This window comes from Phyllobates terribilis, unplaced genomic scaffold (genome assembly GCF_046119375.1).
Source record: "Phyllobates terribilis strain yellow unplaced genomic scaffold, ASM4611937v1 Scaffold_488__1_contigs__length_1352022, whole genome shotgun sequence".
NCBI classification, from domain to species: domain Eukaryota; kingdom Metazoa; phylum Chordata; class Amphibia; order Anura; family Dendrobatidae; genus Phyllobates; species Phyllobates terribilis.
The window spans coordinates 1,097,319-1,119,220 of NW_027363248.1; the positions used below are offsets into that span (position 1 = coordinate 1,097,319).

The following is a 21,902-nucleotide window of genomic DNA, read 5'->3' on the forward strand; positions in this document are numbered from 1 at the left end:
TCAGACTGACAGAGCGGATCGTGGTGTTTGGAGTTGCTGAGATAAGTGTATTTGGAAGTGTTTTTTCCCTTTCCTCGCTTTATCATTTATCTCCTTTCCCGTTGGTTTTCCCTCTGTTGTAGTTGAGAAGTTGTTTGTATGCAAGGTGGTTTTGGTTTTTCCCCTGTACTGTCTCGTTCGTCTAAATACTGTGTTTGGGCATATTATTTCTTGTTCCCTTTGGTTGTGATCGGGGTCCTTCTCAGGACTAGATTACTGAGGTGCAGGGATCTTCAGGAGGTAGGGGTTACGCTGGCGGCCTGGACCTCTGTACCTTTAACAGTACCTCCAGGTTGAGGGATTAGTCAGGGCCCCAGCTTAGGGTCAGCTTAGGCCCCCTACCTCCAGTATACAGTGACAGCGTGACATTTTCACCGACCCACTTAGTTTTTCTCCAGCTACTATGGATCCAGTAGCCGGTCTAGCTCGGCAATTGCAGAGTTTGTCCATGGAGCTGGCGGACGTTAGGTCCAAGGTTTGGCATCCTCAGGAGCAAGCCGGACCAGAACCTAAAGTAGCTCTCCCTGATAGGTTCACTGGGGGGCGGGACAAGTTTTTTGTTTTCCGGGAGGCATGTAAATTGTACTTTCGGCTGCGGCCTCGGTCATCGGGGAGTGAAGAACAAAGGGTGGGAATTGTCATCTCGCTCCTACAAGGGGACCCACAATCTTGGGCGTTCTCTCTTCCCCCGGGTTCCCCGGCTCTCCAGTCAGTGGATAGGTTTTTCGCTGCCCTGGGACTCGTATATGATGACCCAGATCGGTTCTCCCTTGCTGAGTCTAAGTTACGTAGGATCCAGCAGGGAGATCGTCCGGCGGAGGAATTCTGTTCGGAGTTCCGTAGGTGGGCCACGGACACCCAGTGGAATGACCCGGCTCTTAGGAGCCAGTTTTGTCATGGTTTATCCGACAAATTACAGGATGTGTTGGCACAGTATGACTCTCCCGTGTCTCTGGAAGCCGCTATGGCCCTTGCTATTCGCGTGGACAGACGGCTTCGGGGGAGGTGCGGGATAACTCTACCCCCTGTGATGACTCCACCTCCTACAAGGTCCCCTCATATGGTGGTTCCCCTGGTCAGTCCAGAGGAGCCTATGCAATTAGGAGGGACATCATTTCGGGGGAGGGGACCGGTGGTGCGCCATAAGGCAGGAAGGTGTTTCTTCTGCGGGAGAAAGGGACATTTTATTGGGGGGTGTCCATCCCGTCCCTTGCAGAGTGAAGAGTCGTCGGAAAACTGTTGATCCCAGGTTGTGTGGTGGACGGCAATCTGGGAGTAGGTATTTCGTCCCTAGGTTCGTCTCAGTTTCTCGTACCGGCGGAGGTGGTGGTGGGTACGAGAACTGAGAGGATATCTGTTCTTCTGGATAGTGGGGCCGGGGCTAATCTGGTTGATGCTCGGTTTGCCCGGGTTCAAGGTATGCGGTTGAGTGAGTTGGCTAAACCCATCCCCATATTCTCGATCGATGCCAGGCCTCTCGGGCAGGGAAGTTTTTTGCAAGTTGTGCATGACGTAAAACTTCAAGTGGGGGCAATACATAAAGAACTGTTGTCTTGCTACGTGTTGGAGGGTCTTCCCACTCCTATTGTGTTGGGCCTTCCTTGGTTAGCTAAGCATAACCCGGTTATTAATTGGCAAACCAGGGAGATAAGCCAATGGAGTAAATTCTGTAATAAAAACTGCATGAACACGGTCATTGGTGCGGTTACTCCTTGGGTCTTACCTCCATTTCTGGCGGACTTTGAGGATGTATTCTCGGAGAAAGGGTGTCAGGAACTACCTCCTCATCGCGTGTATGACTGTTCTGTAAAATTGCTCCCTGAGGCCAAGTTACCTAAAGCTAGGTTGTATAACCTTTCTGGTCCTGAGAGGCAGGCCATGAAGGATTATATCTCAGAAAGTCTGGCTAAGGGGCATATTAGACCTTCATCTTCACCAGTGGCTGCGGGGTTCTTCTTTGTTAAGAAGAAAGATGGAGGCCTACGCCCTTGCCTGGATTTCCGTGAACTTAATCGGATTACGGTCCGAGATCCGTATCCGCTCCCACTTATTCCCGATCTCTTTAATCAGATCGTGGGCGCCAAATGGTTCTCTAAGTTGGATCTCAGGGGGGCGTACAATCTGATTAGGATGAAGGAGGGGGATGAGTGGAAGACGGCGTTTAACACTCCGGAGGGGCATTATGAGAACCTTGTCATGCCATTCGGTCTGACTAATGCCCCGGCGGTGTTCCAACACTTTGTTAATGACATTTTTCGCCGCTTGGTGGGACAGTTTGTTGTCATATATCTGGATGATATCCTAATTTACTCGCCGGATCTGGTGTCTCATCAGGAGCACGTTAGGCAGGTGTTACAGATCTTGCGGGATAATAAGCTGTATGCCAAGTGGGAAAAGTGTGTGTTCGCCGTACAGGAACTCCAGTTTTTAGGTTTTCTGGTTTCAGCGTCCGGTTTTCGTATGGACCCTGGGAAAGTGCGGGCAGTTCTTGAGTGGGATCGGAGAGAGAATCTTAAGGCACTACAACGTTTCCTGGGGTTTGCTAATTATTACCGAAAGTTCATTCGTAATTTCTCGTCCATGGTTAAGCCTCTCACTGACATGACTAAAAAGGGGACGGATTTTTCTAGGTGGTCTGACAAGGCTTGTCAAGCATTCTCCTCTTTGAAAAAATGTTTTGCCTCGGCGCCCATACTCATTCAACCTGATGCGTCTCAGACATTCATTGTAGAGGTAGACGCTTCCGAGGTAGGGGTGGGAGCAGTATTGTCACAGGGTTCGTCCCCTGGTAAGTGGCATCCGTGCGCCTTTTTCTCTAAAAAATTGTCGTCCGCGGAGAGGAATTACGATGTCGGCAATAGGGAACTCTTGGCCATTAAGTTAGCTTTTGAGGAGTGGCGCCATTTTCTGGAGGGGGCAGTTCATCCGGTCACCGTCATCACCGATCACAAGAACCTGCTATATCTGGAGTCCGCGAAACGTCTGAATCCCAGACAAGCTAGGTGGTCATTGTTTTTTACCAGGTTTAATTTTGTCGTTACATATCGTCCTGGGTCAAAAAATGTAAAGGCGGATGCCTTATCTCGTAGTTTCCCGGGGGCCGGGAATACGGACGACCCGATTCCTATCCTTCAGGAGGGGGTGGTGGTTTCGGCAGTATGCTCTGAGCTGGAGGAGGAGGTATTGGAGGCTCAGGGGGACGCCCCTGTTGGACCTCCAGGGAGATTGTTTGTTCCAGATCAGTTGCGACAAAAGGTGATCGAGGCACACCATAACTCAGTTTTTGCAGGACACCCGGGGAGTAAAGCAACTGTGGATCTCCTCTCGCGTCGGTTTTGGTGGCCTAATTTACATAAGGAGGTGGTAACTTTTGTCGCGTCCTGTGGGGTTTGTGTGCGCTCTAAGACCTCACATACCCGTCCGTCTGGGGCCCTCTTACCTTTGAAGATCCTGGCGCGTCCTTGGACTCATCTGTCTATGGACTTTATTACGGACCTCCCTCCGTCTTCGGGTAAAACGGTCATACTCGTTGTAGTGGACAGGTTCAGCAAGATGGCACATTTTATCGCTCTTCCGGCTCTCCCTAATGCTAAAACTCTTGCGCAGGTGTTCATTGGGGAGATTGTGAGGCTTCACGGGGTACCCTCCGAGGTGGTGTCTGATCGGGGGTCTCAGTTTGTGTCTAAGTTCTGGAAGGCGTTTTGTGCACGGCGGGGGATGCAGTTGTCATTCTCATCGGCTTTTCATCCTCAGACCAATGGTCAGACGGAACGTATGAACCAGAGCTTGGAGACATATCTCCGGTGCTTTGTGTCAGAGAACCAGGAGGACTGGGCTTCTTTCTTACCTCTGGCAGAGTTTGCTCTTAATAATAGGCGGAGCGAGTCCACTGGTAAGTCCCCGTTTTTTGGGGCATATGGTTTTCACCCCCAGTTTTGTACTTTCAGTGGGGGGGGCTCTTCGGGGGTTCCTGAGGAGGAACGATTTTCCTCATCACTCGCTTCAGTATGGAGAGGGGTGCTGAAGAATCTGAATACTATGGGGAACCGATACAAACGTATGGCTGATAGGAGGAGAGTGTCTGGTCCGGACCTAAGTGTGAACGATCGGGTATGGTTGTCTACCAGGAATATAAAACTTAAGGTTCCCTCCTGGAAACTGGGTCCCAGGTTCATCGGGCCGTACAGAATCAGTTCTATTATTAATCCGGTGGCATTCCATCTTGACCTCCCCCCTACGTTTAAAATTCACAACGTGTTTCACAGATCATTGCTTAAGAGGTATGTGGCGCCGGTGGTACCGTCACTTTTACCTCCCCCTCCAGTGGTTGTCAATGGTAACTTGGAGTTCCAGGTATCGAGGGTCATTGATTCACGCTTTAATCGCCGGTCCCTTCAGTACCTGGTTCATTGGAAGGGGTATGGTCCTGAGGAGAGGATGTGGGTTCCTGCGTCGGATATTAACGCAGACCGGTTAGTTCGGGCCTTCCACACGACTCACCCGAATAAACCTGGCCCTGAGGGTCCGGAGGCCCCTCGTAGAAGGGGGGGTACTGTCACGGGTGTGTTGCCACGAAGATCGTCACGAGTACACAGCCTGACTTCTCGCAGCTGACTTGTTGGTGCTTTGTGTTTCTCGGCAGTGAGGGAGTTAATTCTCTCTCTCTCTCTGGGCTAGATGAGGTCCAGCCTCGCCCAGCTGCAATCAATACTTCTGTAGTGAGACTCCTTCATATACCTGCTGGTCTGTTTGGGAGGTGTCGGTGAAAGCATTTCATTCAGACTGACAGAGCGGATCGTGGTGTTTGGAGTTGCTGAGATAAGTGTATTTGGAAGTGTTTTTTCCCTTTCCTCGCTTTATCATTTATCTCCTTTCCCGTTGGTTTTCCCTCTGTTGTAGTTGAGAAGTTGTTTGTATGCAAGGTGGTTTTGGTTTTTCCCTTGTACTGTCTCGTTCGTCTAAATACTGTGTTTGGGCATATTATTTCTTGTTCCCTTTGGTTGTGATCGGGGTCCTTCTCAGGACTAGATTACTGAGGTGCAGGGATCTTCAGGAGGTAGGGGTTACGCTGGCGGCCTGGACCTCTGTACCTTTAACAGTACCTCCAGGTTGAGGGATTAGTCAGGGCCCCAGCTTAGGGTCAGCTTAGGCCCCCTACCTCCAGTATACAGTGACAGCGTGACAGCAGGTATATAAAGGCTCAGAGCCTATTATGACACGCGCAGCCAGCGTTCCATTGCCACATTCCATCTACTGCAGGCAGGATACCTGGCTGGCTGAATGTCGCTGAGAAGCTCACAGAGACCGCCATAAGCAACAGTTTAACAGAATGCCACAGACTAATCAACCAAACTTTTTGGGTTGGGTTCTCTTTTATAGTCTGCAGGCATTAATTGAAAGAAGTCAGTGTTCCAGCAGAGGGAGACAACGTTTCAGAAAAGGCATTGTAGCAAACCAAAAAAGAAATTTTAAGCGCAGCAGAGTAACCAGCGCACATACCTGTTAGCTCAGGTGAGTTTAAAAGGCTTCTGTTGATAACAAGGGCATTTGCTAAATAGATGGTGTGTGTGCAACAATATACTGAAAGGTCAATTATATTGTGCAGCTTATCTCACCACCTGTAGTTATTTAGGTGAAAGCTCCAAAATGCTTGCCTAATATGTCTGTTTATCCAAAAGGAAGTAAAGAGGGAGAGCTAGAAAGATAGCATTGCGTTACATTACATGGCAATGCAATGCACAGTTGCTGAAGTTGAACCAAAATGAGCTTGTCATCTGGCTTCTGCAACTTTGAACATGAAAAATCCAATGAGGAGAAGAAAAGCAAAGCCAAAGAGTCCATCCCAAAATCCGACAAACAAGCAAAATGAACAAAAAACATTGAATTCAATACTTTCTGATTTTAGAAACTGCATTAAAGAAGGGGTGCACCGGTCCTGGAGATACTGCAATACCAGGTCAATGCGTGGAGTGGACAGAGCAAGCTCTTTTTCCATCTCCCTGTTCTAAAAATCCATTTAATATATGGTCCGCAGATAGGGGACGTATCAGATATTAAACTGATAAGAACAGATACTACACTTGATCTTAGCCAAAAGGCCGAGAAGCGATAACCAGAATTGGTTTCGAACTACGGAGCCACCCAAGGATCCTGAAGAGTCCATTTGTGGAGATGAGCTCCTGGACTCCCGTTAAGAAGACATGTTGTCAACCTCTAGATCCCTTACATGCCTGCACTTTTCGGCTTGCTGCTGCTGCAATCCACGCGTTTTAGATCTGCATAACTCCACCTCTTTAAACACAGCACCCTCACCCCCTGCTGTTCCCACCCGCCTCAACACCGTTGGAAGGGAGGAGAACCAATTAAGGCGGGGGGTGGGGTGGAACGAGCAGCTGTCTACCGTTAGCAGGAGGGCTGCTGATTACTTACCTCTCCTGCTGCTGCTGGCTGTCCAGCAGCAGACTGAAGGTGGCTGCTGCTGTGCGCAGGTATATAAAGGCTCAGAGCCTATTATCACACGCGCAGCCAGCGTTCCATTGCCACATTCCATCTACTGCAGGCAGGATACCTGGCTGGCTGAATGTCACTGAGAAGCTCACAGAGACCGCCATAAGCAACAGTTTAACAGAATGCCACAGACTAATCAACCAAACTTTTTGGGTTGGGTTCTCTTTTATAGTCTGCAGGCATTAATTGAAAGAAGTCAGTGTTCCAGCAGAGGGAGACAACGTTTCAGAAAAGGCATTGTAGCAAACCAAAAAAGAAATTTTAAGCGCAGCAGAGTAACCAGCGCACATACCTGTTAGCTCAGGTGAGTTTAAAAGGCTGCTGTTGATAACAAGGACATTTGCTAAATAGATGGTGTGTGTGCAACAATATACTGAAAGGTCAATTATATTGTGCAGTTTATCTCACCACCTGTAGTTATTTAGGTGAAAGCTCCAAAATGCTTGCCTAATATGTCTGTTTATCCAAAAGGAAGTAAAGAGGGAGAGCTAGAAAGATAGCATTGCGTTACATTACATGGCAATGCAATGCACAGTTGCTGAAGTTGAACCAAAATGAGCTTGTCATCTGGCTTCTGCAACTTTGAACATGAAAAATCCAATGAGGAGAAGAAAAGCAAAGCCAAAGAGTCCATCCCAAAATCCGACAAACAAGCAAAATGAACAAAAAACATTGAATTCAATACTTTCTGATTTTAGAAACTGCATTAAAGAAGGGGTGCACCGGTCCTGGAGATACTGCAATACCAGGTCAATGCGTGGAGTGGACAGAGCAAGCTCTTTTTCCATCTCCCTGTTCTAAAAATCCATTTAATATATGGTCCCCAGATAGGGGACGTATCAGATATTAAACTGATAAGAACAGATACTACACTTGATCTTAGCCAAAAGGCCGAGAAGCGATAACCAGAATTGGTTTCGAACTACGGAGCCACCCAAGGATCCTGAAGAGTCCATTTGTGGAGATGAGCTCCTGGACTCCCGTTAAGAAGACATGTTGTCAACCTCTAGATCCCTTACATGCCTGCACTTTTCGGCTTGCTGCTGCTGCAATCCACGCGTTTTAGATCTGCATAACTCCACCTCTTTAAACACAGCACCCTCACCCCCTGCTGTTCCCACCCGCCTCAACACCATTGGAAGGGAGGAGAACCAATTAAGGCGGGGGGTGGGGTGGAACGAGCAGCTGTCTACCCTTAGCAGGAGGGCTGCTGATTACTTACCTCTCCTGCTGCTGCTGCTGGCTGTCCAGCAGCAGACTGAAGGTGGCTGCTGCTGTGCGCAGGTATATAAAGGCTCAGAGCCTATTATGACACGCGCAGCCAGCGTTCCATTGCCACATTCCATCTACTGCAGGCAGGATACCTGGCTGGCTGAATGTCGCTGAGAAGCTCACAGAGACCGCCATAAGCAACAGTTTAACAGAATGCCACAGACTAATCAACCAAACTTTTTGGGTTGGGTTCTCTTTTATAGTCTGCAGGCATTAATTGAAAGAAGTCAGTGTTCCAGCAGAGGGAGACAACGTTTCAGAAAAGGCATTGTAGCAAACCAAAAAAGAAATTTTAAGCGCAGCAGAGTAACCAGCGCACATACCTGTTAGCTCAGGTGAGTTTAAAAGGCTGCTGTTGATAACAAGGGCATTTGCTAAATAGATGGTGTGTGTGCAACAATATACTGAAAGGTCAATTATATTGTGCAGCTTATCTCACCACCTGTAGTTATTTAGGTGAAAGCTCCAAAATGCTTGCCTAATATGTCTGTTTATCCAAAAGGAAGTAAAGAGGGAGAGCTAGAAAGATAGCATTGCGTTACATTACATGGCAATGCAATGCACAGTTGCTGAAGTTGAACCAAAATGAGCTTGTCATCTGGCTTCTGCAACTTTGAACATGAAAAATCCAATGAGGAGAAGAAAAGCAAAGCCAAAGAGTCCATCCCAAAATCCGACAAACAAGCAAAATGAACAAAAAACATTGAATTCAATACTTTCTGATTTTAGAAACTGCATTAAAGAAGGGGTGCACCGGTCCTGGAGATACTGCAATACCAGGTCAATGCGTGGAGTGGACAGAGCAAGCTCTTTTTCCATCTCCCTGTTCTAAAAATCCATTTAATATATGGTCCCCAGATAGGGGACGTATCAGATATTAAACTGATAAGAACAGATACTACACTTGATCTTAGCCAAAAGGCCGAGAAGCGATAACCAGAATTGGTTTCGAACTACGGAGCCACCCAAGGATCCTGAAGAGTCCATTTGTGGAGATGAGCTCCTGGACTCCCGTTAAGAAGACATGTTGTCAACCTCTAGATCCCTTACATGCCTGCACTTTTCGGCTTGCTGCTGCTGCAATCCACGCGTTTTAGATCTGCATAACTCCACCTCTTTAAACACAGCACCCTCACCCCCTGCTGTTCCCACCCGCCTCAACACCGTTGGAAGGGAGGAGAACCAATTAAGGCGGGGGGTGGGGTGGAACGAGCAGCTGTCTACCCTTAGCAGGAGGGCTGCTGATTACTTACCTCTCCTGCTGCTGCTGGCTGTCCAGCAGCAGACTGAAGGTGGCTGCTGCTGTGCGCAGGTATATAAAGGCTCAGAGCCTATTATGACACGCGCAGCCAGCGTTCCATTGTCACATTCCATCTACTGCAGGCAGGATACCTGGCTGGCTGAATGTCGCTGAGAAGCTCACAGAGACCGCCATAAGCAACAGTTTAACAGAATGCCACAGACTAATCAACCAAACTTTTTGGGTTGGGTTCTCTTTTATAGTCTGCAGGCATTAATTGAAAGAAGTCAGTGTTCCAGCAGAGGGAGACAACGTTTCAGAAAAGGCATTGTAGCAAACCAAAAAAGAAATTTTAAGCGCAGCAGAGTAACCAGCGCACATACCTGTTAGCTCAGGTGAGTTTAAAAGGCTGCTGTTGATAACAAGGGCATTTGCTAAATAGATGGTGTGTGTGCAACAATATACTGAAAGGTCAATTATATTGTGCAGCTTATCTCACCACCTGTAGTTATTTAGGTGAAAGCTCCAAAATGCTTGCCTAATATGTCTGTTTATCCAAAAGGAAGTAAAGAGGGAGAGCTAGAAAGATAGCATTGCGTTACATTACATGGCAATGCAATGCACAGTTGCTGAAGTTGAACCAAAATGAGCTTGTCATCTGGCTTCTGCAACTTTGAACATGAAAAATCCAATGAGGAGAAGAAAAGCAAAGCCAAAGAGTCCATCCCAAAATCCGACAAACAAGCAAAATGAACAAAAAACATTGAATTCAATACTTTCTGATTTTAGAAACTGCATTAAAGAAGGGGTGCACCGGTCCTGGAGATACTGCAATACCAGGTCAATGCGTGGAGTGGACAGAGCAAGCTCTTTTTCCATCTCCCTGTTCTAAAAATCCATTTAATATATGGTCCCCAGATAGGGGACGTATCAGATATTAAACTGATAAGAACAGATTTTTTTTTTAATTTGGCTATCCCCCACATGGGGATAAAAACCGTTTATTTAAAATTTAACAAATTACAGAAATAAAACCATTACATCCACATTACACTTTCGGGACTTCAAAGAAAAATAAAAATTCCATCACAGCAAATTTTACAAGACTTCAAATATTCCATAGGTTAAAAAGCCATTTGCCTGCCAACTTTACATTCTTTTTCCTGTCCAATAAATAGTATATGTACATTTCACTTTTACAAAAGGCTAAAACATCATCTACTGGTAACATTTCATGTTTAAAAACAGCAATATTTCTAGCATTCCAGAGCGCTATCTTGGCACAATTCACTGTCTTCCACGCCATTATTTTTTGGTCCATTGTTGGGCATTCCAGAAGACCATATAACACTGATGCAAAATTAAAGTCCTTGAGGTCCACCATTTTCTCCAGCAGGGGGATTAATCTTCTCCAGAACTCTTTAGCAAAAGCACAAGTCCATAAAAGATGCTTCACTGTCTCTTCTTCTTGACAACCTTCTCTTGGGCAGATGGCAGACCTCACAAAACCTCTTCTGTACTGGAATGCCCGGCAAGGAAGACAGTGGTGTGCGCAGCTCCAAGACATGTCTTTCTGTACATTAAAAAGATAAGGGGCGTTAATCATTTTCCATATGTGTACAGTTTTGTCATCATCATAACGTTCAATATCACACAACGTCACATCAGTACTAATTTGTTTGAGTAGTGTCTTGCTGTTACATAGATCCCCTGTCTGTTTCTTATTCAAATTAAAATCAAGAATAATTTTCTTTAAAATCTCATAATGTGCAGGTAGGTTAAAAGCATAAGGAAAGGATAAAACCGTTTCAAACCAACCAAACCTTCTCATGAGAAAACCAGTGTTAAAACACATAAAATAGGAAAGGTAATTATCTTTAAAAAGGGTTTTAAAACAGAAACAGAAAAAATGTATTAAAAGAAACTTATCTAAAACAGGGAAATCTTTCCCACCTTTAACCTTTGGCTTTGTCACAATTTCTCTTTTGAGTTTCTCCATTTTTGAGCCCCAAAAAAAGGTAAAACATACTTTTGTAATTCGTTTCAACAAATTTGTAGGAGGGGGGAACACCAAACTAAGATATAACAGGATAGGTAATATCACCATTTTTACAATCAGAACTTTACCTTCCATTGACAGCTTTCTCATATTCCACATGCAGATTTTCTGATTAATTTTCTGTGCTGCCGCATCCCAGCTATTAAAACCATTATTAGATTCATTAAAAGAAACACCTAAAATAGTAATGGAATCTGTAACTGCAATTGGTACATCATGTAAACTCATTCCCCCGACATTTAAAATATTACATTTAGTAAGATTAATTTTAAAACCGGAAACTGTACAAAAAGACTGAATTTGGCTTATCGTTTTTTGTATTGAAGGTACATCACATCCAAACACTGCTACATCATCCATATAGCTTACAACTTTAACTTGTAGACCGTTCCCTCCGGGTAAGGGTACTCCACATATTTGCTTATCCTGGCGTATTGTACATAAAAGGGGTTCTATAGCACATATAAAAAGCAGGGGGGACAAAGGGCAACCCTGCTTCACCCCTGATTTTAAAACTACCTCTTTTGTTTTAAAACCATTAACTAAAATCTTACTCGTACAATCATTATAAAAAGCTTTAAGAGACAATAAAAACCCACCCGGAATGCCCATTTTTTCTAAAACTTTAAAAAGATAAAAATGAGACACGCGGTCAAAAGCTTTCTCAAAATCCACCGCTAGGATTGACATCTTTGTCTTTCTGGTTTTTACATCTTCAATACAATCTTTCACCAGGTTTAAATTGTCCCAGATACTACGCCCAGGTACCCCGCATACCTGATTTGCATGAATTACTTTATGTATCACTTTTTTCAACCGATTTGCACAGATCTTAGCCATAATTTTGTAATCACTATTTAAAAGAGTTATCGGCCTCCAGTTTTTAAGATCCGTTTTGTCACCTTTTTTGTATAGTAGTGATACCTCACCTTTCTTCCATGAGTTGAGTAAAACCTTATTATTAAAAACTTCGGAAAACAAATTAAACAAATCATCTTTTAAAATATCATAAAAACTTATATAAAACTCTATGGGGATACCATCAGGGCCCGGCACTTTACCATTTTTAAAACTCTTCATGGTTTCTAAAATCTCTTCCTCACATAGAGGTTGGGATAAAAAACTTTGGGCATCAGCATCTAGGGTGGACTTGATCTCCCCCAGGAAAGTGTGTATTAAATCATGGTCTACAGTTTTTACATTAAAAAGATCATTAAAATAGACATTTACCTTATCCAATATAACGTTGATATTATTATCTCCATCTATGTTATCAATTATTGTTTTCGCCTGTTTGTTTTTCTTAAAAAAATACCTGGAACAAGTCTCATCCTCTTCTACGTGTTTTACCTTTGAACGAAAAATCAGTTCTTTTCCTTTTTGTTCCAACCACTTTGAAATTTCTCCTTTAAGACTCAATATATCATTACCTACATCCAGACCATTGTCTTTGAATTTGTACAATGTCTGTAACCTGATATTAAGAAAATTATAGATCTCAAACTTTTCTTTAGCTTTTTGTATGCTTTTCTTTATAAAGAAATCTTTAATGCTTATTTTCATTCTATCCCACCAGGAGCTAAAAGAAATATTGGGGTTTTTCCTTTTTCTACAGTTTACATAAAACTCAATAAAATCCGATAAAATTTGTGGATCTTTTAAAAGGGACACATTCAATTTCCAAGATTTCTTACCACATTTCTTCTTTCCATTAATCCTCACTCTAAAAGATAAAACCTTGTGATCTGAGAGAATATTAGTTAAAACTTCACATTTCACTGGCAGTATTTTTTCTGAACCTAAAACAAAATCTATCCTGGAGCTACATGTAGAATTGCTCCAGGTGAAACCAGCGTCTATAGGGCTATCCTTGTTACATTCTTTATACACATCAGTTAATTTACAATCATTTATAATATTGCTTAACATTCCAGACGTTTTGTCATAATTTCTACTCACGGAACCGGAGCGTCGGCTTTCGCCTTTTAAAATACAATTAAAATCACCTGCCAGGATAAAAGGTTCTGAAATGTTAATAAATAAAGGTAAAATTTCCAGCATATCAGCCCTTTCATTTTTATCAGGTGACCCATAAAAATTTAAAAACTGCCATCTTGTCCCATCAATAAAAGCCTTAACTAAAAGAATACGACCCGGTAAAATATCTTGGATAAAATCAATAGACACATTTCCCTTAAAAAGTATAGCTACCCCGGCTGATCCGGTTGCATTTGATCCAGACCAGACCGATGGACCATGTTTCCACTCTTCCTTATATTTTTTGTAAGAAATCTTATGAGGGATATGACATTCTTGTAAAAAGAAAACAGAAGCTGTAAAACAGGTTAAAAAATGTAAAACAGTAGCTCTTCTGGTCTTGGATCCTATGCCTCTCACATTGAGGGAAACACCACTAATGTCAGCCATCATAACAAATGGTTAGGAAGAAACAAAAACTGGACTTTACCTATCCGATGGACGGATCAGACCACTTGGACTTTCACCAACGCCCTCTTCTGAATCCACCGTTATCAAAGAGTCTTCATCATCGGAGAAGGAACATTCACTTAAATTAAGACCCGACGCTACTGGGGTGTAGCTCGGAAGGATATTGTGAGAAAGGTTACACTGGGTCTCCATAGGCTGACCATTTAGGTCCTCGTCAGGTGGGTCTCCGAGAGGCTCCGCACTCCCCTGCTGACCCGCAGAGGGTCGTAACACAGGGGCAGGCTGCGCACATGGCGGAGCCTCAGAGTCCCCGGAGGCAGCCAGGTTCGGGGCCCCACCTGGGGCAGCAGAGCTCCGGGACCTCGGGATTCCAGAGTCTACACCCCCGTGAGGGGATGTATCCATCTCCTCCCTATTAGCCACCTCCACGGAACCATTCTTTTTCTTATTATGAGACCTCACCAAATGCCACGTACCGCCCTCGCTCTCGTGAGACCCAGTGGGAATTTTGGGCTCGGTGTCAGCCTTTTGGCGTTCTTTTTTGGCCTTACCGACCGTCCCTTTATGATCTTTCTCAGCCTTCCTTTTAGCCTCCTTATGGTCTTTCAGCCAGCTCCTGGGCTCCTGTGAGTTACCTGTCATTGACTCGGAGGGATTGTTACTAGTCGAAGCGCCCTTATCACCTCCCGAGGCTCCAGGTTGCTGTTCCTCCTCCTGAGGGGTGGTCTGATTGGCCCGTCCATTCCCGGATGTCTTGGACTTCTCCTTTTGTTTTTGTTCATCCTCTCTGAACCTGTGAGGGCAAGAAAAATAGAAATGACCAGGTGTCCGACAAAAAGAGCATTTTTTTTCATTTGGGCACTCCTTTGTGTCATGTTCAGTACTGGCACAATTTCTACAAGTGGCACCACAACTATCCTTAGAGTGCCCATAGAGACCACAATACCTACAGAAAAGTGGCATTCCTGAGAAAAAAAAATCCCCATTAGTTTGCCCTATTTTAAATCGAGCTGGAGGAAGTCTCACACCTCCAGGGAATTTAGGGTCTCTTTCACATTTTACTAAAAACTTCCATTTTGAGGTCCAGATGTTAAACTCATTCAACACTTTCCCAATCAATTTCACACTTTTAAAATAAACTGACAAAAAGGAAATAACCTCTGGTGCTGTTATGAAGGGTGAGAAGATTTTCACAACCACCATCTTTACCTCATCCAGGACGTGCTCGATGATCTGAATCCCTTTTAGACCAGGGCTATTTTCTACCGACTTAACTCTGGACAAAACATCTTTGAAAATACCTTCGCCAGTAAAGGTTACATCATAATCTCCACGTCGAGGATAATCCTGGATAGAAAGGATTTCGTTGGTTCTGACGTGGAGCAGTTTCTCAAGCACATCCTGGACTACATATCCCAGATTCCGCATATCGGAACCACCAGCCGTAAAGCGGACCCTTATGGTGTTCTTAAGCCTCGCATATAGAGGCACGAGGTTGGGGTCAACCTCCATGGTATGGCGCAACAAAATGCAAATTGCAACCGCCTGCAATCTGCGCCTTCAGAGCTTTGAGATAAAGCACCTGAAGGCTGGGGGATCGCTGCCCGTTACCCTAGGACTAATCCCTCTCCCTAATAGCAGCAGGCAGGTGAAGCCCACCGAAGTGGACGATCCTGCCAGGCCAAGGAGAGGGGTACCTGAGTGCCCTTCAACTGAAACCTCCTGCTGTGAAGCACTTGGTCTCAGCCAAAAGGCCGAGAAGCGATAACCAGAATTGGTTTCAAACTACGGAGCCACCCAAGGATCCTGAAAAGTCCATTTGTGGAGATGAGCTCCTGGACTCCCGTTAAGAAGACATGTTGTCAACCTCTAGATCCCTTACATGCCTGCACTTTTCGACTTGCTGCTGCTGCAATCCACGCGTTTTAGATCTGCATAACTCCACCTCTTTAAACACAGCACCTTCACCCCCTGCTGTTCCCACCCGCCTCAACACCGTTGGAAGGGAGGAGAACCAATTAAGGCGGGGGGTGGGGTGGAACGAGCAGCTGTCTACCCTTAGCAGGAGGGCTCCTGATTACATACCTCTCCTGCTGCTGCTGCTGCTGGCTGTCCAGCAGCAGACTGAAGGTGGCTGCTGCTGTGCACAGGTATATAAAGGCTCAGAGCCTATTATGACACGCGCAGCCAGCGTTCCATTGCCACATTCCATCTACTGCAGGCAGGATACCTGGCTGGCTGAATGTCGCTGAGAAGCTCACAGAGACCGCCATAAGCAACAGTTTAACAGAATGCCACAGACTAATCAACCAAACTTTTTGGGTTGGGTTCTCTTTTATAGTCTGCAGGCATTAAATGAAAGAAGTCAGTGTTCCAGCAGAAGGAGACAACGTTTCAGAAAAGGCATTGTAGCAAACCAAAAAAGAAATTTTAAGCGCAGCAGAGTAACCAGCGCACATACCTGTTAGCTCAGGTGAGTTTAAAAGGCTGCTGTTGATAACAAGGGCATTTGCTAAATAGATGGTGTGTGTGCAACAATATACTGAAAGGTCAATTATATTGTGCAGCTTATCTCACCACCTGTAGTTATTTAGGTGAAAGCTCCAAAATGCTTGCCTAATATGTCTGTTTATCCAAAAGGAAGTAAAAAGGGAGAGCTAGAAAGATAGCATTGCATCACATTACATGGCAATGCAATGCACAGTTGCTGAAGTTGAACCAAAATGAGCTTGTAATCTGGCTTCTGCAACTTTGAACATGAAAAATCCAATGAGGAGAAGAAAAGCAAAGCCAAAGAGTCCATCCCAAAATCCGACAAACAAGCAAAATGAACAAAAAACATTGAATTCAATTCTTTCTGATTTTAGAAACTGCATTAAAGAAGGGGTGCACCGGTCCTGGAGATACTGCAATACCAGGTCAATGCGTGGAGTGGACAGAGCAAGCTCTTTTTCCATCTCCCTGTTCTAAAAATCCATTTAATATATGGTCCCCAGATAGGGGACGTATCAGATATTAAACTGATAAGAACAGATACTACACTTGATCTTAGCCAAAAGGCCGAGAAGCGATAACCAGAATTGGTTTCAAACTACGGAGCCACCCAAGGATCCTGAAAAGTCCATTTGTGGAGATGAGCTCCTGGACTCCCGTTAAGAAGACATGTTGTCAACCTCTAGATCCCTTACATGCCTGCACTTTTCGGCTTGCTGCTGCTGCAATCCACGCGTTTTAGATCTGCATAACTCCACCTCTTTAAACACAGCACCTTCACCCCCTGCTGTTCCCACCCGCCTCAACACCGTTGGAAGGGAGGAGAACCAATTAAGGCGGGGGGTGGGGTGGAACGAGCAGCTGTCTACCCTTAGCAGGAGGGCTCCTGATTACATACCTCTCCTGCTGCTGCTGCTGCTGGCTGTCCAGCAGCAGACTGAAGGTGGCTGCTGCTGTGCACAGGTATATAAAGGCTCAGAGCCTATTATGACACGCGCAGCCAGCGTTCCATTGCCACATTCCATCTACTGCAGGCAGGATACCTGGCTGGCTGAATGTCGCTGAGAAGCTCACAGAGACCGCCATAAGCAACAGTTTAACAGAATGCCACAGACTAATCAACCAAACTTTTTGGGTTGGGTTCTCTTTTATAGTCTGCAGGCATTAAATGAAAGAAGTCAGTGTTCCAGCAGAAGGAGACAACGTTTCAGAAAAGGCATTGTAGCAAACCAAAAAAGAAATTTTAAGCGCAGCAGAGTAACCAGCGCACATACCTGTTAGCTCAGGTGAGTTTAAAAGGCTGCTGTTGATAACAAGGGCATTTGCTAAATAGATGGTGTGTGTGCATCAGTATACTGAAAGGTCAATTATATTGTGCAGCTTATCTCACCACCTGTAGTTATTTAGGTGAAAGCTCCAAAATGCTTGCCTAATATGTCTGTTTATCCAAAAGGAAGTAAAAAGGGAGAGCTAGAAAGATAGCATTGCATCACATTACATGGCAATGCAATGCACAGTTGCTGAAGTTGAACCAAAATGAGCTTGTAAACTGGCTTCTGCAACTTTGAACATGAAAAATCCAATGAGGAGAAGAAAAGCAAAGCCAAAGAGTCCATCCCAAAATCCGACAAACAAGCAAAATGAACAAAAAACATTGAATTCAATTCTTTCTGATTTTAGAAACTGCATTAAAGAAGGGGTGCACCGGTCCTGGAGATACTGCAATACCAGGTCAATGTGTGGAGTGGACAGAGCAAGCTCTTTTTCCATCTCCCTGTTCTAAAAATCCATTTAATATATGGTCCCCAGATAGGGGACGTATCAGATATTAAACTGATAAGAACAGATACTACACTTGATCTTAGCCAAAAGGCCGAGAAGCGATAACCAGAATTGGTTTCAAACTACGGAGCCACCCAAGGATCCTGAAAAGTCCATTTGTGGAGATGAGCTCCTGGACTCCCATTAAGAAGACATGTTGTCAACCTCTAGATCCCTTACATGCCTGCACTTTTCGGCTTGCTGCTGCTGCAATCCACGCGTTTTAGATCTGCATAACTCCACCTCTTTAAACACAGCACCTTCACCCCCTGCTGTTCCCACCCGCCTCAACACCGTTGGAAGGGAGGAGAACCAATTAAGGCGGGGGTTGGGGTGGAACGAGCAGCTGTCTACCCTTAGCAGGAGGGCTCCTGATTACATACCTCTCCTGCTGCTGCTGCTGCTGGCTGTCCAGCAGCAGACTGAAGGTGGCTGCTGCTGTGCACAGGTATATAAAGGCTCAGAGCCTATTATGACACGCGCAGCCAGCGTTCCATTGCCACATTCCATCTACTGCAGGCAGGATACCTGGCTGGCTGAATGTCGCTGAGAAGCTCACAGAGACCGCCATAAGCAACAGTTTAACAGAATGCCACAGACTAATCAACCAAACTTTTTGGGTTGGGTTCTCTTTTATAGTCTGCAGGCATTAAATGAAAGAAGTCAGTGTTCCAGCAGAAGGAGACAACGTTTCAGAAAAGGCATTGTAGCAAACCAAAAAAGAAATTTTAAGCGCAGCAGAGTAACCAGCGCACATACCTGTTAGCTCAGGTGAGTTTAAAAGGCTGCTGTTGATAACAAGGGCATTTGCTAAATAGATGGTGTGTGTGCAACAATATACTGAAAGGTCAATTATATTGTGCAGCTTATCTCACCACCTGTAGTTATTTAGGTGAAAGCTCCAAAATGCTTGCCTAATATGTCTGTTTATCCAAAAGGAAGTAAAAAGGGAGAGCTAGAAAGATAGCATTGCATCACATTACATGGCAATGCAATGCACAGTTGCTGAAGTTGAACCAAAATGAGCTTGTAATCTGGCTTCTGCAACTTTGAACATGAAAAATCCAATGAGGAGAAGAAAAGCAAAGCCAAAGAGTCCATCCCAAAATCCGACAAACAAGCAAAATGAACAAAAAACATTGAATTCAATTCTTTCTGATTTTAGAAACTGCATTAAAGAAGGGGTGCACCGGTCCTGGAGATACTGCAATACCAGGTCAATGCGTGGAGTGGACAGAGCAAGCTCTTTTTCCATCTCCCTGTTCTAAAAATCCATTTAATATATGGTCCCCAGATAGGGGACGTATCAGATATTAAACTGATAAGAACAGATACTACACTTGATCTTAGCCAAAAGGCCGAGAAGCGATAACCAGAATTGGTTTCAAACTACGGAGCCACCCAAGGATCCTGAAAAGTCCATTTGTGGAGATGAGCTCCTGGACTCCCGTTAAGAAGACATGTTGTCAACCTCTAGATCCCTTACATGCCTGCACTTTTCGGCTTGCTGCTGCTGCGATCCACGCGTTTTAGATCTGCATAACTCCACCTCTTTAAACACAGCACCTTCACCCCCTGCTGTTCCCACCCGCCTCAACACCGTTGGAAGGGAGGAGAACCAATTAAGGCGGGGGGTGGGGTGGAACGAGCAGCTGTCTACCCTTAGCAGGAGGGCTCCTGATTACATACCTCTCCTGCTGCTGCTGCTGCTGGCTGTCCAGCAGCAGACTGAAGGTGGCTGCTGCTGTGCACAGGTATATAAAGGCTCAGAGCCTATTATGACACGCGCAGCCAGCGTTCCATTGCCACATTCCATCTACTGCAGGCAGGATACCTGGCTGGCTGAATGTCGCTGAGAAGCTCACAGAGACCGCCATAAGCAACAGTTTAACAGAATGCCACAGACTAATCAACCAAACTTTTTGGGTTGGGTTCTCTTTTATAGTCTGCAGGCATTAAATGAAAGAAGTCAGTGTTCCAGCAGAAGGAGACAACGTTTCAGAAAAGGCATTGTAGCAAACCAAAAAAGAAATTTTAAGCGCAGCAGAGTAACCAGCGCACATACCTGTTAGCTCAGGTGAGTTTAAAAGGCTGCTGTTGATAACAAGGGCATTTGCTAAATAGATGGTGTGTGTGCAACAATATACTGAAAGGTCAATTATATTGTGCAGCTTATCTCACCACCTGTAGTTATTTAGGTGAAAGCTCCAAAATGCTTGCCTAATATGTCTGTTTATCCAAAAGGAAGTAAAAAGGGAGAGCTAGAAAGATAGCATTGCATCACATTACATGGCAATGCAATGCACAGTTGCTGAAGTTGAACCAAAATGAGCTTGTAATCTGGCTTCTGCAACTTTGAACATGAAAAATCCAATGAGGAGAAGAAAAGCAAAGCCAAAGAGTCCATCCCAAAATCCGACAAACAAGCAAAATGAACAAAAAACATTGAATTCAATTCTTTCTGATTTTAGAAACTGCATTAAAGAAGGGGTGCACCGGTCCTGGAGATACTGCAATACCAAGTCAATGCGTGGAGTGGACAGAGCAAGCTCTTTTTCCATCTCCCTGTTCTAAAAATCCATTTAATATATGGTCCCCAGATAGGGGACGTATCAGATATTAAACTGATAAGAACAGATTTTTTTTTTTTTTTTTTCGAAAGCCCGAATTCGTGTACAAAACCCGAGTGCGCTTAAAAAAGTGACAAGTGCCACAAAAAAAGTGCACTAGGATGCTGGTCTTCTTGAAACCCTCTCCAAAAGGAGAAGAGTCCCCCAAACCATTCCCCGTCCCTCCGAGCCAGAAGGCCACAGCGAGGAACAGGGACAAATAGCCACCTCCAGCCGGAGCCAGAGGCGACCCAATCTTACCCCCAGCACCTGCCCGAGTTCTCACCCGAGCAAGGCACTGGGAGCCAAAGACTGTGCTCCCCTCCCGGAAGAGGGGAGCCAACAACGCTCTACTCCAGAAAGAGGAGAGCCAGGGGGGTTCAGGGGGGAGCGGAACCTGATGGCCACACACTCCCCCCCTAGACCTGCCAAGAGAGGAACCCGTAAGGGAACCGCATCCCGACAAAATCCTAGTAAGGACGTGGACACACGTGAAAAAGTGGACACACAGTGACAAAAAAATTTAATAAATAGTGAAGGTTTCACAGTATAATACTGCCCGGACCTTCGACCGGGAATTGAAAAATTCCCCATCCTAAGGCCAGAAGGCCCGGAATAAGGGTGTGTGTGAAGAAAGAAATATTGAAGTGCTAGTGCAAATGTGCCATAAACTCAAGTGGGGTTCCCAATCCCAGTGATTTGAGGCACCCCAGGGTCACCACTCCTGGGGCACTTCACACTTCGGGCTTTCGATCTTCCCCGGCCCAATGGCGTCGATCCTGGGGGGCCATGCTTTCCACCAGATGACTATATTAGCCACCTGGCGTACTAACAAGCGCCTAAACCCCAGTGTGCATAATGTATCAATCTACTAGGGCGGCCAACATCCAAAACCGCCTTTTCGAAAGATACTACACTTGATCTTAGCCAAAAGGCCGAGAAGCGATAACCAGAATTGGTTTCAAACTACGGAGCCACCCAAGGATCCTGAAAAGTCCATTTGTGGAGATGAGCTCCTGGACTCCCGTTAAGAAGACATGTTGTCAACCTCTAGATCCCTTACATGCCTGCACTTTTCGGCTTGCTGCTGCTGCAATCCACGCGTTTTAGATCTGCATAACTCCACCTCTTTAAACACAGCACCTTCACCCCCTGCTGTTCCCACCCGCCTCAACACTGTTGGAAGGGAGGAGAACCAATTAAGGCGGGGGGTGGGGTGGAACGAGCAGCTGTCTACCCTTAGCAGGAGGGCTCCTGATTACATACCTCTCCTGCTGCTGCTGCTGCTGGCTGTCCAGCAGCAGACTGAAGGTGGCTGCTGCTGTGCACAGGTATATAAAGGCTCAGAGCCTATTATGACACGCGCAGCCAGCGTTCCATTGCCACATTCCATCTACTGCAGGCAGGATACCTG

General features: G+C 45.3%; 8 non-coding genes and 1 pseudogene across 8 annotated transcripts; all 9 read right to left on the bottom strand.

The window, feature by feature from the left end:
* Nucleotides 1-5,958: 5,958 nt before the first annotated feature.
* On the bottom strand, nucleotides 5,959-6,149 carry LOC141229937 (U2 spliceosomal RNA). Its single transcript, XR_012296553.1, has one exon. It is a non-coding gene; the product is annotated as a U2 spliceosomal RNA (small nuclear RNA).
* Nucleotides 6,150-7,258: 1,109 nt separating this feature from the next.
* On the bottom strand, nucleotides 7,259-7,449 carry LOC141229790 (U2 spliceosomal RNA). Its single transcript, XR_012296411.1, has one exon. It is a non-coding gene; the product is annotated as a U2 spliceosomal RNA (small nuclear RNA).
* A 1,112-nt stretch (nucleotides 7,450-8,561) lies between these two features.
* Nucleotides 8,562-8,752, bottom strand: LOC141229791 (U2 spliceosomal RNA). Its single transcript, XR_012296412.1, has one exon. It is a non-coding gene; the product is annotated as a U2 spliceosomal RNA (small nuclear RNA).
* Nucleotides 8,753-9,861: 1,109 nt separating this feature from the next.
* On the bottom strand, nucleotides 9,862-10,059 carry LOC141229954 (U2 spliceosomal RNA). The gene has a single exon (XR_012296569.1). It is a non-coding gene; the product is annotated as a U2 spliceosomal RNA (small nuclear RNA).
* Nucleotides 10,060-16,446: 6,387 nt separating this feature from the next.
* On the bottom strand, nucleotides 16,447-16,637 carry LOC141229792 (U2 spliceosomal RNA). Its single transcript, XR_012296413.1, has one exon. It is a non-coding gene; the product is annotated as a U2 spliceosomal RNA (small nuclear RNA).
* A 1,115-nt stretch (nucleotides 16,638-17,752) lies between these two features.
* LOC141229915 (U2 spliceosomal RNA) lies at nucleotides 17,753-17,943 on the bottom strand. Its single transcript, XR_012296532.1, has one exon. It is a non-coding gene; the product is annotated as a U2 spliceosomal RNA (small nuclear RNA).
* A 1,115-nt stretch (nucleotides 17,944-19,058) lies between these two features.
* Nucleotides 19,059-19,249, bottom strand: LOC141229794 (U2 spliceosomal RNA). The gene has a single exon (XR_012296415.1). It is a non-coding gene; the product is annotated as a U2 spliceosomal RNA (small nuclear RNA).
* Nucleotides 19,250-20,364: 1,115 nt separating this feature from the next.
* On the bottom strand, nucleotides 20,365-20,547 carry LOC141229998 (U2 spliceosomal RNA). Its single transcript, XR_012296606.1, has one exon. It is a non-coding gene; the product is annotated as a U2 spliceosomal RNA (small nuclear RNA).
* Nucleotides 20,548-21,343: 796 nt separating this feature from the next.
* LOC141230018 (U2 spliceosomal RNA) lies at nucleotides 21,344-21,435 on the bottom strand (annotated as a pseudogene).
* Nucleotides 21,436-21,902: the final 467 nt, after the last annotated feature.